Consider the following 14,783-nt stretch of genomic DNA (forward strand, 5'->3'; position numbering starts at 1 on the left):
GAGGGGAAGGGAGGGAGGGGAAGGGAGGAAAAAAATTAAACGTTGAGGCCGGGCGCGGTGGCTCAAGCCTGTAATCCCAGCACTTTGGGAGGCCGAGACGGGCGGATCACAAGGTCAGGAGATCGAGACCATCCTGGCTAACACTGTGAAACCCCGTCTCTACTAAAAAACACAAAAAACTAGCCAGGCAAGGTGGCGGGCGCCTATAGTCCCAGCTACTCGGGAGGCTGAGGCAGGAGAATGGCATGAACCCGAAAGGCGGAGCTTGCAGTGAGCTGAGATCCGGTCACTGCACTCCAGTTTGGGTGACAGAGCGAGACTCCGTCTCCAAAAAAAAAAAAAAAATTAAACGTTGAATTGCCATACAACTGAGCAATCCCACTTCTAGGTTTATATTCAAAAGAACTGAAAGCAGGATCTCAGATATTTGTACACCGATATTCACTGCATTACTTGTAGTAACTACAAGGTGGATGCAACTACTGCCCATCAACAAATGAAAAGATACACAAAATGTAGCCTTACCCATACAGTGAAGTATTATCCAGCCTTTAAAAGGAAGAAAATTCTGACACACCCTAAATATAGATGAACCTTGGGGGGCATTACTCTAATTGAAAAAGCCAACAACAACAACAACAACAAAATATATATATATATATGTGTGTATATATATATATATAGTTAGATTCCATTTAGATGAGGTACCTAGCATAATCAAATCACAGAGACAGACAGGAGAACAAAGGTTGCCAAGGTGTGGGGAGAGGAGAATGAGGAGTTAACCGTGGAATGGGTACAGTAGCTCCCATTAAACTTATCTATGGTTTCGCCTTCCACGCAGTCAACCATGGTCTGAAATATTAAATGGAAATTTCCAGAAAATAGTAATTCATAAGTTTTAAACTGTGGACCATTCTGAGCAGTATGATGAAGTCTCATGCCGTCCTGCTCCCTCCTGCCTGGAATGTGACTCATCCCTTTGTCCAGCATCTTCATGCTTTATATATACACTACCCCTACCCCCACCAGTTAAGACATTTGGTACCACCTTGGTTATCAGATTCAATAAACAGTATATACAGGGTTCAGTACTATCTGCGGTTTCAAGGTATCCACTGGGAGTCTTGGGATGTGGGTAAGAGGGGACTACTGTATACAGTGTCAATCTGGGAAGATTAAAAAGTTCTGGAAATGGATGGTGGTGATGGTTTCACAAAAACGTGCATGTACTTAATGCCATTGAGTTCAATGACACTTAAAAATGTTCAATTTTATGCTATGTATATTCTACTGCAATGTAACAGGGTGAATGCATAGGACTTTGTATACACATGTGTTTTCATGCACACATTTCTAGAAAGATAGAAAAAAAGCGGTTACAAGCTTTCTTGGAGAGGGTGACTGGAAGATCAGGAATGAAAGTGATATAATAAAAACTAGAGAGATTGAATACAGTGGTCCCCTACATATTCACAAAAACTGATTATATATTAAATGGTATTAAAAGACAATCAAGATATATTAAATTTTAAAAAGCATATAACAAAACACTATTTACCATTTTAACATTATTTCAGACACACACATACAAAAACAATCTCCACCTGGGCACAGGGGCTCACATCTGTAAACCCAGTGCTGTGGGAGGCCAAGGCAAAGGACTGTTTGAGGCTAGGAGTTCAAGGTTACAGTGAACTATAAATGGCACCACTGCACTCCAGCCTGGGCAACAGAGCTAGACCCTGGCTCTTTAAAACCAATCACAGAGGTAATGCTACAGATCGCTGAGGATAGAAGGGACTATTTTATCAACATATAGTTCTGGGACAACTGGATTCCTAACTAATCCATATATAGATTGTATAAAACTTAATTATAGATGGATTAAAAACTTCTATGTGGGGCCGGGCGCGGTGGCTCAAGCCTGTAATCCCAGCACTTTGGGAGGCCGAGACGGGCGGATCACGAGGTCAGGAGATCGAGACCATCCTGGCTAACACGGTGAAACCCCGTCTCTACTAAAAACTACAAAAAACTAGCCGGGCGAGGTAGCGGCGCCTGTAGTCCCAGCTACTGGGAGGCTGAGGCAGGAGAATGGCGTGAACCCGGGAGGCAGAGCTTGCAGTGAGCTGAGATCCGGCCACAGCACTCCAGCCTGGGCCACAGAGCCAGACTCCGTCTCAAAAAAAAAAAAAAAACTTCTATGTGAAAAGCAAAGCTTGAACCCTAACACTAACCTATTCCTATTTAGAGAAATAAATAGGAGACTATCTTCAAGACTTCAGGCTAGAAGAATTTCTTAGGACACAAAAAGCACTCACCATAAAAGAGAATTGTAGATTCTACTCCCAGGCATACAAACCCGAGGAAAACTCTGAAACATGAATACCAGGAAAATATATAAGAATGTTCACAAGACTCCTCTGAAATAGCCTCAAACTGGAAACCTAAATATTCATCAGCAAGAGAAGAGATAAATAATGTGATTATATATTCATAGGATGGAACATTATATAGCACTGGAAAGGAGTGCAACAACTGGGACAAATCTTAGAAAAAATACTGACTGAAAAAAACATTATAAAAGACAATATATATCATCTTTATAAACTTATTTAAAAAAGCAAAACTAAACATGTTGTACAGTAAAACATTAAAATGTAGATGTACGCCAGGAGCGGGGGCTCACGCCTGTAATCCCAATACTTTGGGAGGCCAAGGTGGGCGGATTACCTGAGGTCGGGAGTTCAAGACCAGCCTGACTAACATGGACAAATCCCGTCTCTACTAAAAATACAAAATTAGCTGGGTGTGGTGGCGCATGCCTGTCATCCCAGCTACTCAAGAGGCTGAGGCAGGAGAATCGCTTGAACCCGGGAGGCGGAGGTTGCGATGAGCTGAGATTGCGCCGTTGCACTCCAGCCTGAGCGACAAGAGCAGAACTATGTCTCAATTAAAAAAAAAAAAAAATTCAAATGTAAATCTAATTTTTCTAAAAAGCAAAGGGATGGTAAACAAAATTCACGACAGTGGTTACACTTAAACGGGGCAGGGGACGGAGGCAGGAGGAAGGACAAAGATGAGTACACAGGGGCTTCCAGAACATTGGTGATCCTACAGTTTAACGGTGAAGTTCATGAGCACTCATTATGTTACACACACAAAACATACATTCTTCTGTAGATATTAAATATCACACAAAAATGAAAACACAATATAAACCTGTTCCTGCTTTTGTGTAAAAAATGATCTATAGTTTCTATATGTAATTCCCAAAAGGGTAACATGAAATGCGTTACCATAAATTTTCTAAGTTAAATATTAGGTAATTATAATTTTTCTTTTTTTACTTCTATTTGGGATTTCTGGGTTTCAATAACTTGTTCTGTGTAATTAAAAAAAAAACTGTCACAATATATTCATTTTTTTTTAAACCTGAAAGATATGCAACAAACGTAATGAAAGATCTCTCTGTGTTGGTAGAATTGTGGGTAGTCTTTCTATTCTTTTTGTGTTTTTCTGCACTTTTCAATATTTTCACCAATAAAACATGGTATTACAGTTCTGTAATTCCTTATCTGACACCCTCATGGCTGGAGATGTTTCAAAATTCTGATTTTCTCTCTTTTTTTTTTTTTTTTTTGGCTTTCAGAAAGGTAACAATGGTGTGTAAAGTGGGTGACAAGTCACACATATTCAATAAATAGACACTATAAATAACTTCAGTTAAGGTCTTGTTTTGTTACCAAAGAGGTCTAAACCAGATTTTATCCCCTAAAGAAATGGAATTATTTAGTGTAAGTAAGACTTCTAATTCTGCCCCTAATGGCCCAACTAAGTTGGAGCTTAATCACTGCAGACTGCACTCAGTTGGGAACAAATAAAAAACCCTTACATTAATATTTTGTAATACCAACAAATCAAAGCATTTCAAACTCAACTAAAAGGCATTTCTTTCTTAGTATGGGTAAGGCTTTCAAACACATTTCAAAAATGAAGTTAATGAACAAGTGTCAAAGTATAAAATATTTGGAAATTATCAAAATAATAATGTATACAAAAACTCAACATAACCACCAAATAAACTGGCAATTAAAAAGATAATACCACTTACAGTGTTTTTTAATTCTATAATTGTGCGCTGGACCGACAACACGTAAGTATTTCACATGGCCTTCAAATTCAAACAAATCAGTGAACTCACAAATGGGCCCTGGGTCCATACTATCACAAATGCCAGAATATAGCATGTAAATTAAGTCATGATCCTTGTTCTCCTGGTCAGAACACCATTCACGGACTCCAACTCAAAAGCATGTGAATACCACTTAGAATAACTACATGTACTTAAGGCATCCAATAGTCAGTAATACTTAATGCAATGGTCAAATCCTGTGAAAGTATCTGTATATAAACATGCAAATGCCCATAACAAAGTTGTTTTTTTAATCCTCTGTCATGGAGCACTGATCAGCTATCCCTCTCTCCAACCATCCTTAAGGCAAACACCTACAACTATGCTAAGGGATCACAACTCAATTGCCTCCAGAAGCTGGGTAAACAGCATAAATTAGTGAGGTAGAGATTCAGTGTACAACAACAGAAAGTGATGGGGACTGAGGCAAATTAGAAAATGTAAGCTGTGAGTAAAGCCATTCAAATATTAAAAACCTTTTTTTTTTTTGAGACAGAGTTTTGCTCTTGTTGCCCAGGCTGGAGTGCAATGGCACAATCTCAGCTCACCTCAACCTCCACCTCCCGGGTTCAAGCAATTCTCCTGCCTCAGCCTCCGGAGTAGCTGGGATTACAGGCATGTGCCACCACGCCCAGCTAATTTTGTATTTTTAGTAGAGACGGGATTTGTCCATGTCGGTCAGGCTGGTCCTGAACTCCTGACCTCAGGTGATCCACCCACCTCAGCCCCTCCATGTGCTGGGATTACAGGCGTGAACCATTATGCCCGGCCAAAAAAAAAATCTTTTTTTTTTTTTCCCCAAATTCAGTCCTTCTAGTAATCAGTTGACTGACTGGGAGACACAATCTATACAATGGCCCACTCTGAAATCTCCTTGTCTCTAAATTGTCTTAATTACATCTGCTGGCATTTGACACCCAGTCTCTAACAACACTATATAAACTTCTGATGAAAGAGGATCTGCTTTATTCTATTTTAGTTACTATAGCAGAGCCTCAAAAAGCATAAAGTCATTCATTATATACAGAGATTAAATTCATAACCTTATTCTGTCTAACCAAGTGAGCTGTGTGGTTAGGCAGTACTAGTATATAACTGATACACAACAGGCCAAAGCAGACCTTGAACATCTAGAACAATTAGAACAAGGACCATACAATAAAAGTTTCAACAGATTTACCTGCTGAGAACTATAGAATCTGGTACATCTCTAATGAGGAGGGAGGCAATTTTCTTCCTCCTGTGAATTTATCTGCTCGCAACCAAAAATCTGAGCTATGAGGAGCTTCCTCTCTGCAACCCTCTAAACAACCTCTTCCACACTGTAAGAAAACCCGGCATTAACAATATAAAATTAAAGAACTAGAAATACAGACTGATCACACTCATCTATTTTTCCTCAAGATACACAGATCACACATGTGAGCAAGAATCTAGATCATAAGTATTTACCACCTTTAGAATCGCACTGTTAAATATAGGAGCTGCTAGCCACACGTAGCTATTGAGCACTTGAAATGTGGCTAGTCTGAATTGAGAAGATCTTGTACTAAAAAGAGTTAAAATGTCTCATTAATTTGTATACTGATTACATACCATCAGTGATATAATAATTTTTTTTTTTTTTTTGAGACGGAGTCTTACTCTGTCACCCAGGCTGGAGTGCAGTGGCACGATGTCAGCTCACTGCAACCTCTGCCTCCCAGGTTTAAGCGATTCTCCTGCCTCACCCTCCCAAGTAGCTGGGACTACAGGTGTGTGCCACCATGCCTGGATAATTTTTATATTTTTAGTAGAGACGGGGTTTCACCATATTGGCCAGGCTGGTCTTGAACTCCTGACCTCGTGATCCACCCGTCTCAGCCTCTCAAAGTGCTGGGATTACAGGTGTGAAATAAATAATTTTATGTAAATTAGTATCACCATTGTAAAAAAACTTTTTATTGTGGCTACTAGAAAACTTTACATTACATTATGTACCATATATTATACTTCTATTGGGCAGTGCTGCTCTAGAAAAGGTAGTATTTTACAACTAACTCCTCCAGTGATTATCTTCCTGGCAAAGAACTGACACATTAAGGCACCCCTCACCCCACTTCCACCCACCAAACCTTCAGTCATTAAACCAGTCCTAGTCCCAGGCTTACTGATGATGCAGCAAGTTGCCAGAGTAATTTGGTTAATCACTTAACCAAAGGGAAGAAACTAGTTTAACAATTATCTGAAGCTAATTTCTTCCTAAATGATTCTAGCATGCAAAAGAAATAAGAAGTAGCCTGAAGAAAAATTTGTGAACCAAAGGTCTATTTAATTTTTGTTCTTGATACAAGATTTTTAGTTAACTAAAACAGAGGTTCAACTTTGGTACTACATGTCTAAAAACAATCAGACCTAACATTTTAAACTACTGCTTTTTTCCTCTGCAAACCCTTAATTAAATACAAACACTATACAAATAAAACCACAATGAGATATGACTTTAGACTCACTAGACTAGAATGGCTATAATTTAAAAGACAGTAACAAGTATTGGTGAAGATGTGGAGAAATTAGAATCTCACACATCACTGGTGGTAATGTAAAATCGTGCGGTTGTTTTGGAAAGCTGTTTGGCAGTTTATCAAAATGTTAAAAACAGAGAAACTATGAGCTGGCAACTTTTCCTCCAAAGTATTCACCCAAGAGAAATAAAAACATACATCTGCACAAAAACTTGTATACACATGTTCATCGCATTACTATTATTATTTTTTTATTTTAGACAGAGTCTTGCTCTGTTGCCCAGGCTGGAGTGCAGTGGCACCACCTCTGCTCACTGCAACCTCCGCCTCTTGCGTTCAAGTGATTCTCCTACCTCAGCCTCCTGAGTAGCTGGGACTACAGGCACCCGCCACCGTGCCCAGTTAATTTTTGTATTTTTAGTAGAGACGGGGTTTCACCATGTTGGGCAGGATGGTCTCAAACTCCTAATCTCAGGTGATTCACCTGCCTCAGCCTCTCAGAGTGCTGGGATTACAGGCATGAGTCACCACACCCGGCCCCACATTATCCATATTAGCCAAAATGTGGAAACTACCCAAATGCCTGTCAACTAATGAATGCATAAGCTGAATGTGGTTTAAACAAAGGAAAATGATTTGGCAATAAAGAGAATGAAGCACTGACACATGCTACAACATGGATGAGCCTTAAAAACATTGTGCTAAGTGCAAGAAGCCAGAAACAAAACAAAAGCTATGTATTATTCAATTAACAGAAAAATAGCAAATCCATAGAGGCCAAAAGCAGACTAGTGGCTGCCAAGGGCTGGGGAGAAGGGTAATGAGCAGTAACTGCTAATATGTACAGTTTGTTTTGGGATGAAGAAAATGTTATAAAAATGATGGTGGTGATGACTGCCCAACTCTGCAGATACAATAAAAACCATTGAATTGTACACTTTAAATGACTGAATTGTATAGTATGTGAATTATATCTTATATTTTATTTTTTGAGACTGGGTCTTGCTTTGTCACCCAGGGCCGAGTAGAGTGGGTGCAATCTCAGCTCACTGCAACCTCAACCTTCTGGGCTCAGGTGATTCTCCTGCCTCAGCCTTCCAAGTAAATAGCTGGGATGACAGGTTCACACCACCTCACCTGGCTAATTTTTGCACTTTCAGTAGAGATAGGGTTTCGCCATGTTGGCCAGGCTGGTCTTGAACCCCTGACCTCGGGTGAACTGCCCACCTCGGCCTCCCAAAGTGCTGAGATTACAGGTATGAGCCACTGCACCCAGTCCGTGAATTATATCTTTCAAAAGCTATTTATAAAATATAAACATTAGAATGAAAAACAGAATGCCATAGAAAGGACTTCTATGAAATGTGCCTATATGAAACGCTTCATTTTAGAAGAGAATGAAAAAGCGATAACTAGCCCTATTGAAACAGAAGAAGGGCCGGGCGCGGTGGCTCAAGCCTGTAATCCCAGCACTTTGGGAGGCCGAGACGGGTGGATCACGAGGTCAGGAGATCGAGACCATCCTGGCTAACATGGTGAAACCCCGTCTCTACTAAAAAATACAAAAAACTAGCCGGGCGAGGTGGCGGGCGCCTGTAGTCCCAGCTACTCAGGAGGCTGAGGCAGGAGAATGGCGGTAACCCGGGAGGTGGAGCTTGCAGTGAGCTGAGATCGGGCCACTGCACTCCAGCCTGGGCGACAGAGCGAGACTCCGTCTCAAAAAAAAAAAAAAAAATTAAAAAAAAAAAAAAAGAAAAAAAGAAACAGAAGAAGGAACTTTACCTGTGGTAGATTGCATTACGGCCCCTAATTCCTCATCCTTCCCAGGATCTACTCCTTAGCCATATGATTTTGCAGTTCCTCCCACTCACATGGGTAAGATTTATTTTTCTGGTTCCTTGACTTTGGTTTCAACCATATGAGTTGCTTTGGCCAAAAGAATGGAGCAGAAATGGCAGTGTGCCAGTTATAAGCCTAAACCTTAAGAGGTCTTGCAGGTTTCCACTTGCCCTCTTGTGCCCCGGCACTGCCTAGAGAAGAGCTTCCCCTATGTGGCTGCTGCCCATTCACTCTGGGTCTAAACTGAACGCACTTGAAGCAGAGTCATCTCAACCAACTTACAGATCGGAAGAAGCAGAGTTGCACCAGTCAATCTGTAGATGCATAAGAATATCGTATTGTTATTTAATCCACTGAGTTTTGGTATAATTTGTCATGCACTGTTATTGTGGCAATAACTAACTGATATAGTCACCAATTCTCCCACTGTGTTATGAAGAGGTCCTATAAATTAAACAGTGATTATCAAGGTAGGTCCAGCCTAACACCTTGAATAATAGTTTTTCACTTAACATAAGACAAGCATAAATTACGTTTGATGCCTGCCCTTTAAGCTCTTAACTGAGGACTGATAGCAATTTAAGACATCATATATTCTTCCACTTTACTTAAAAAAAAAAAAATGTGCCAGGCGTAGTGGCTCACGCCTGTAATCCCAGCACTTTGAGAGGCCAAGGTGGGTGGATCACCTGAGGTTGAGAGTTTGAGACCAGCCTGAGCAACATGGAGAAACCCTGTGTCTACCAAAACTACAAAAAAATTACCTGGGTGTGGTGGTGCATGCCTGTAATCCCAGCTACTGGGGAAGGCTGAGGCAGGAGAGTCGCTTGAACCTGGGAGGCAGAGGTTGTGGTGAGCCAAGATCGCGCCACTGCACCCCAGCCTAGACAACAAAAGCAAAATTCCTTCTCAAAAAAATAAACAATTTTACTTTTTCAGGGTATTTTTAAAAAATCAAATCCAGGGCTGGGCGTGGTGGCTCACACCTGTAATCCCAGCACTTTGGGAGGCCAAGGCAGGTGGATCACGAGGTCAGGAGATCAAAATCATCCTGACCAAAATGGTGAAATCCCATCTCTACCAAAAATACAAAAAATTGGCCGGGCGTGGTGGCTCAAGCCTGTAATCCCAGCACTTTGGGAGGCCGAGACAGGTGGATCACGACGTCAGGAGATCGAGACCATCCTGGCTAACACGGTGAAACCCCGTTTCTACTAAAAATACAAAAACTAGCCAGGCGAGGTGGCGGGCACCTGTAGTCCCAGCTACTCGGGAGGCTGAGGCAGGAGAATGGCGTAAACCCGGGAGGCGGAGCTTGCAGTGAGCTGAGATCCGGCCACTGCACTCCAGTCTGGGCGACAGAGCGAGACTCCGCCTCAAAAAAAAAAAAAAAAACAAAAAAAACAAAAAATTAGCTGAGCATGGTGGTGGGCGCCTATAGTCCCAGCTACTCGGGAGGCTGAGGCAGGAGAATCGCTTGAACCTGGGAGGCAAAGGTTGCAGTGAGGTGAGATCACACCACTGCACTCCAGCCTGGGCAACAGAGCCAGACTCTGTCTCAAAAAAAAAAAAAAAAAAAAATTACATCCAGAATAATCTTCACTTTAATAAACTTCACTTTAATAAACTGCCAGACCACTGATGATAAACACGTGAACATTATTTATGTCCTCAAAACTTTAAGGGAACAAAGGGAAGGGTCATCTTGGAACAAAAATTTAGGGGAAGGGAGAGGAAGCAAATTTAAAATATATTAAATAATATTCTACATATACACACAAACACGGAGCAAAAAGTCAATAGGCCTTACCGACTAACTTGATGAGAATCAAGAATGTCTCTGAGATCTCTAGCTGTGAAGCCCAAACCTGATGCTCTCAACAGCTAACAGGACAAGCTAAGACTATCTACCCTATATCACTAAAGGTTGACTCATTATCAACTTGGTAAATCTAACCTGAACACAAAGGTGATTTCCAGAGATGTCTTGGGCCATTTGCACCTTTGCTACACAATGACTCTGGTTTAGCTGTCTACTTTTTGGTAGCTGCCTCCTTTTTCCACTTCTTCTCTAACCTTCGCCTCTGCTTCTATTGCTCAATCACATTTGCCCTGCACACTTCTTCCCTACTTCTACTTGTTATTCCCTTTTTCCTAAGCTGGTTGATAACATGTGCCCATGGTTTTATGACCTTTGCTATCCAGGAATCCAGCCTAATACATCAGCCTTAGGCCTGTGAGTTTTCACCACTGCAAAGCATACAAAGGTTCAAAAACAAAACTAACTCCCAATCCCCCAAATGTCTGGTTTATGCCTATTCCAGATGACGGTGTTATTTAATTCTGACCTAAGATTGAGGCACTGCTATATCTATTAACTTTAAAATATGCACACATCAGGCCAAGAGATTTTTTTCAATTGCCCTTTCCGAGTAATTATAAAACAAAGGACAAGAAATGAGCTGAGGCCGGGCGCGGTGGCTCAAGCCTGTAATCCCAGCACTTTGGGAGGCCGAGACGGGTGGATCACGACGTCAGGAGATCGAGACCATCCTGGCTAACACGGTGAAACCCCGTCTCTACTAAAAAATACAAAAAAAAAACTAGCCGGGCGAGGTGGCGGGCGCCTGTAGTCCCAGCTACTCCGGAGGCTGAGGCAGGAGAATGGCGTAAACCCGGGAGGCAGAGCTTGCAGTGAGCTGAGACCCGGCCACTGCACTCCAGCTCGGGCGACAGAGCAAGACTCCGTCTCAAAAAAAAAAAAAAAAAAAAAAAAAAAACAGAAATGAGCTGAAAAAGAAAAGACTTTTAGAAAAAGGAGAAAAAAATGGTAAAATAAGATTCTATTAAAAACTTTTTTTAGCTTTTTACACAACAGCGTAATATGAAGACTATGAATTCCAGAGATAGTGGCAAAAGAGAAATATTACATTGTTCAAAAGCTAGTTTACATACAGCTTATAGTTACTCTATCTCAAGAGATGTTTCCTGCAAAATATTTTCACATGAGTATGTTATTGAAATTTTTTTCCCTAAGACTGTTTTGCAAATTCTAAAAAAAAAAAAAAAAAAAAAAAAGGCAGAGCATCTCCACTTTAGAAAACAAGTTAATATATGCCACATACTTAACAAGTGGCTGTCTGGGAAATATAAAGTATAAATAAACTTATATTTTACTTACACTTTTGTAAGTGAGTCAGTGGTCAAGAAGACCGAGCTAAATGAAGATGACACTCTAAAGGGCTTGTGGCCCTTTGTAAATGTCTCATAGCTGCGCCCCTTTCTTTCTCTAGATGTTGTCAGGATATTAGGAAGTTAGACAAATCTGGCCATAACACTTGAACGAACTTGACAGTAACCATTTTATTTCTGTATTCCCTTCAAAGAGCAGTAAGATGTTCTCTCCTCTCTTCCATGTGCCTTGTCACCGTATTTTTAGGGAGATATTCTATTCTAAAATCCAGCATCTAACAAATTTCACCCCTAAAATATTCATTCCTTTACAAAGAGAATCTGACTACAAAAACTATCTGTAGGTTTTTGCACCATGAAATTAACGGCGTTGAACCTACCCTTACAGAGTTCATCGTCAAAATGGGAAGATGGTCATATTAAATACATTCAATACAAGGTCAGAAAATCCTGAGTGCTGCCCATATGATAGAAAAGAGCTGTAGGCATCAGAAGAACATTTCTCCTGGGCCAATCGGAAGGCTCCATAGCAAAGGGAAAGCATTGCAGTTGGATCTTGAAAAATGGGTAGGAGTCAACATGTTTAAGAGACTTGGAAGAAAGGCAAACACGGCAGAAAAGTCACCTTACATAAAAGAGGAAACAGAAGTAACCCAGTTTGGCTGAAGTAACAAGTAATATTTAAAGGAAATATAGGGAAGCAGGGTTATAAGACCAGATTGTTTTGAAAGTCAGATTGAAGAGGCTGGATTTTATATTCTAGCAATAAAAAACCCAAACGCTATTAAAATACAATACAACCCAAAATTTAGTGGACAACATACAAACCAAGAAAGACAAAAACTAAATGTACACACTAAGGACTCCTCTGAAATTCTCTTTACAACTCCTAACTGAAATCCGTAACAATTTTTTAAAAGGTAGAAATCTCTAAACTGAAACTACAGTTAAAAAATATATATATATATTGGGCCGGGCATGGTGGCTCATGCCTGTAATCCCAGCACTCTGGGAGGCCGAGGCGGGCAGATCACGAGGTCAGGAGATCGAGATCATCCTAACACGGTGAAACCCCATCTCTACTAAAAACACAAAAAATTAGCTGGGCGTGGCGGCGGGCACGTGTAGTCCCAGCTACTCGGGATGCTGAGGCAGGAGAATGGCATGAAAAAATATGTATATATTTTTTCCGAGATCAATTTCCTCTCCCTGCCTGCAAATATACAATTATCTCCCTTACTTATAAAAAACAAAAACAAGGCCGGGCGCGGTGGCTCAAGCCTGTAATCCCAGCACTTTGGGAGGCCGAGACGGGCGGATCACAAGGTCAGGAGATCGAGACCATCCTGGCTAATACGGTGAAACCCCGTCTCTACTAAAGAATACAAAAAACTAGCCGGGCGACGAGGCGGACGCCTGTAGTCCCAGCTACTTGGGAGGCGGAGGCAGGAGAATGGCATAAACCTGGGAGGCGGAGCTTGCAGTGAGCTGAGATCTGGCCACCGCACTCCAGCCTGGGCAATAGACCCAGACTCCGTCTCAAAAAAAAAAAAAAAAAAAACACAAAAGACCTTTATGACCCTGCTGTCTATACCATTCTCTTTCCTCAAATCTTTCACATCTTCTCAAATGGCCAGTACCCAGAAGATGCCTTTATTTCTTTATGACCTACTCCTGATTGGGCTCCCACCATACTATTCTGATCTTTATTAGTGCACTCTCAATAATAACTTCCTTTACAAATTCAATAGCCTGCTTTTCTTCCTTCTCTCTGAATCCTGTAGCATTTTACACTCCTGCCCCTAAAAATCATCTTGTGCCTTTTCATCGCCACTGCACTTTCCTAATTATCCTACCTCTGATGGAGCCTCTTCTGACTCCTCTTCTTCCTGCCATTTCTTAATGGTGAGTTTCCCAAGCCTCAATTTCTGGTCTTCCATTCTTTCCTCTACATACTCTTACCTTTTGGTTAATTGTTCTTACCTCATATCTTCAACTAGTTCTAGCCAGCCTAGCCACAATCCCAGGTGGCATTTGTAGAAACATTTGCACTAATCAATGGCAAAGGTATTTGTTTTTCACAACTAATCTTTACTTCTAAAAGTAGTATTTTTGCAAGTAGGGGGCTGGGTACAGTGAGTCATACCTGTCTGTAATCCCAGCACTTTGGGAGGGCAAGGCATGCAAATCAACCAGCCTGACCAACATGAAGAAACCCTGTCTCTACTAAAAATACAAAATTAGCTGGGCGTGGTGGTGCATGCCTGTAATCCCAGCTACTCAGGAAGCTAAGGCAGAAGAATCGCTTGAACCTGGAAGGTGGAGGTTGCAGTGAGCCAAGATGGTACCACTGCACTCCAGCCTGTGCAACAAGAGCAAAACTCCATCTCAACAACAACAACAAAACAAAACAAAACAAAAAAAAGAAATCTGTGTAAATTTCAAAAGTTTATAAAGTCAGAGTATATAGTCAAAGGCTATCAGGCAAAGCTTGAAGATTTAGTCAAGTTTGGAAGGTCAAGCTAAACAAGGTCTAGACAAAACTTAAACAACAAAACAAAGTCAGGCACTGTACGTTGGTCACAATGACTGTACAAGTAGCTTGAAGAAACAATAAGCAAAACTTTATTTGCTACACCTGCCCTATCTAGGTCAAGAGTGAAGCCCAAGCCTGAGGCCTCAGATGAAGGGAAGTGGGTGTGCTTGTCAGGCATGATGTGGGATAAGGAAACAGATAAACTGCTGGCCAGGCGCAGTGGCTCACGCCTGTAATCCCAGCACTTTGGGAGGCCGAGGTGGGTGGATCACCTGAGGTCACAAGTTCAAGACTTAGCCTGACTAAAAACCAGCCTCACTAATACGGAGAAAACCTGTCTCTACTAAAAATATAAAAAATTAGCCGGGTGTGGTGGCACATGCCTGTAATCTCAGCTACTAGTCTCCAGCCCAGACAGCAGAGCGAGAGCCCCCCTTAGAAAAAAAAAAAAAAACCTGCTAGCAGCTCCTCCTCAGGCATTTTAGAAGGGCAGAAAACCAAAAAAAAAAAAAAA

General features: G+C 41.2%; 1 protein-coding gene across 2 annotated transcripts in view; it reads right to left on the reverse strand.

Annotated features, from left to right (window-relative positions):
* SPPL3 (signal peptide peptidase like 3) overlaps positions 1–14,783 on the reverse strand; it is a 145,822-nt gene that overhangs the window by 120,758 nt on the left and 10,281 nt on the right. The gene's annotated exons all lie outside the window — the stretch shown is intronic.

The sequence above is a fragment of the Piliocolobus tephrosceles genome, chromosome 10 (genome assembly GCF_002776525.5).
Source record: "Piliocolobus tephrosceles isolate RC106 chromosome 10, ASM277652v3, whole genome shotgun sequence".
In the NCBI taxonomy this organism is placed as follows: domain Eukaryota; kingdom Metazoa; phylum Chordata; class Mammalia; order Primates; family Cercopithecidae; genus Piliocolobus; species Piliocolobus tephrosceles.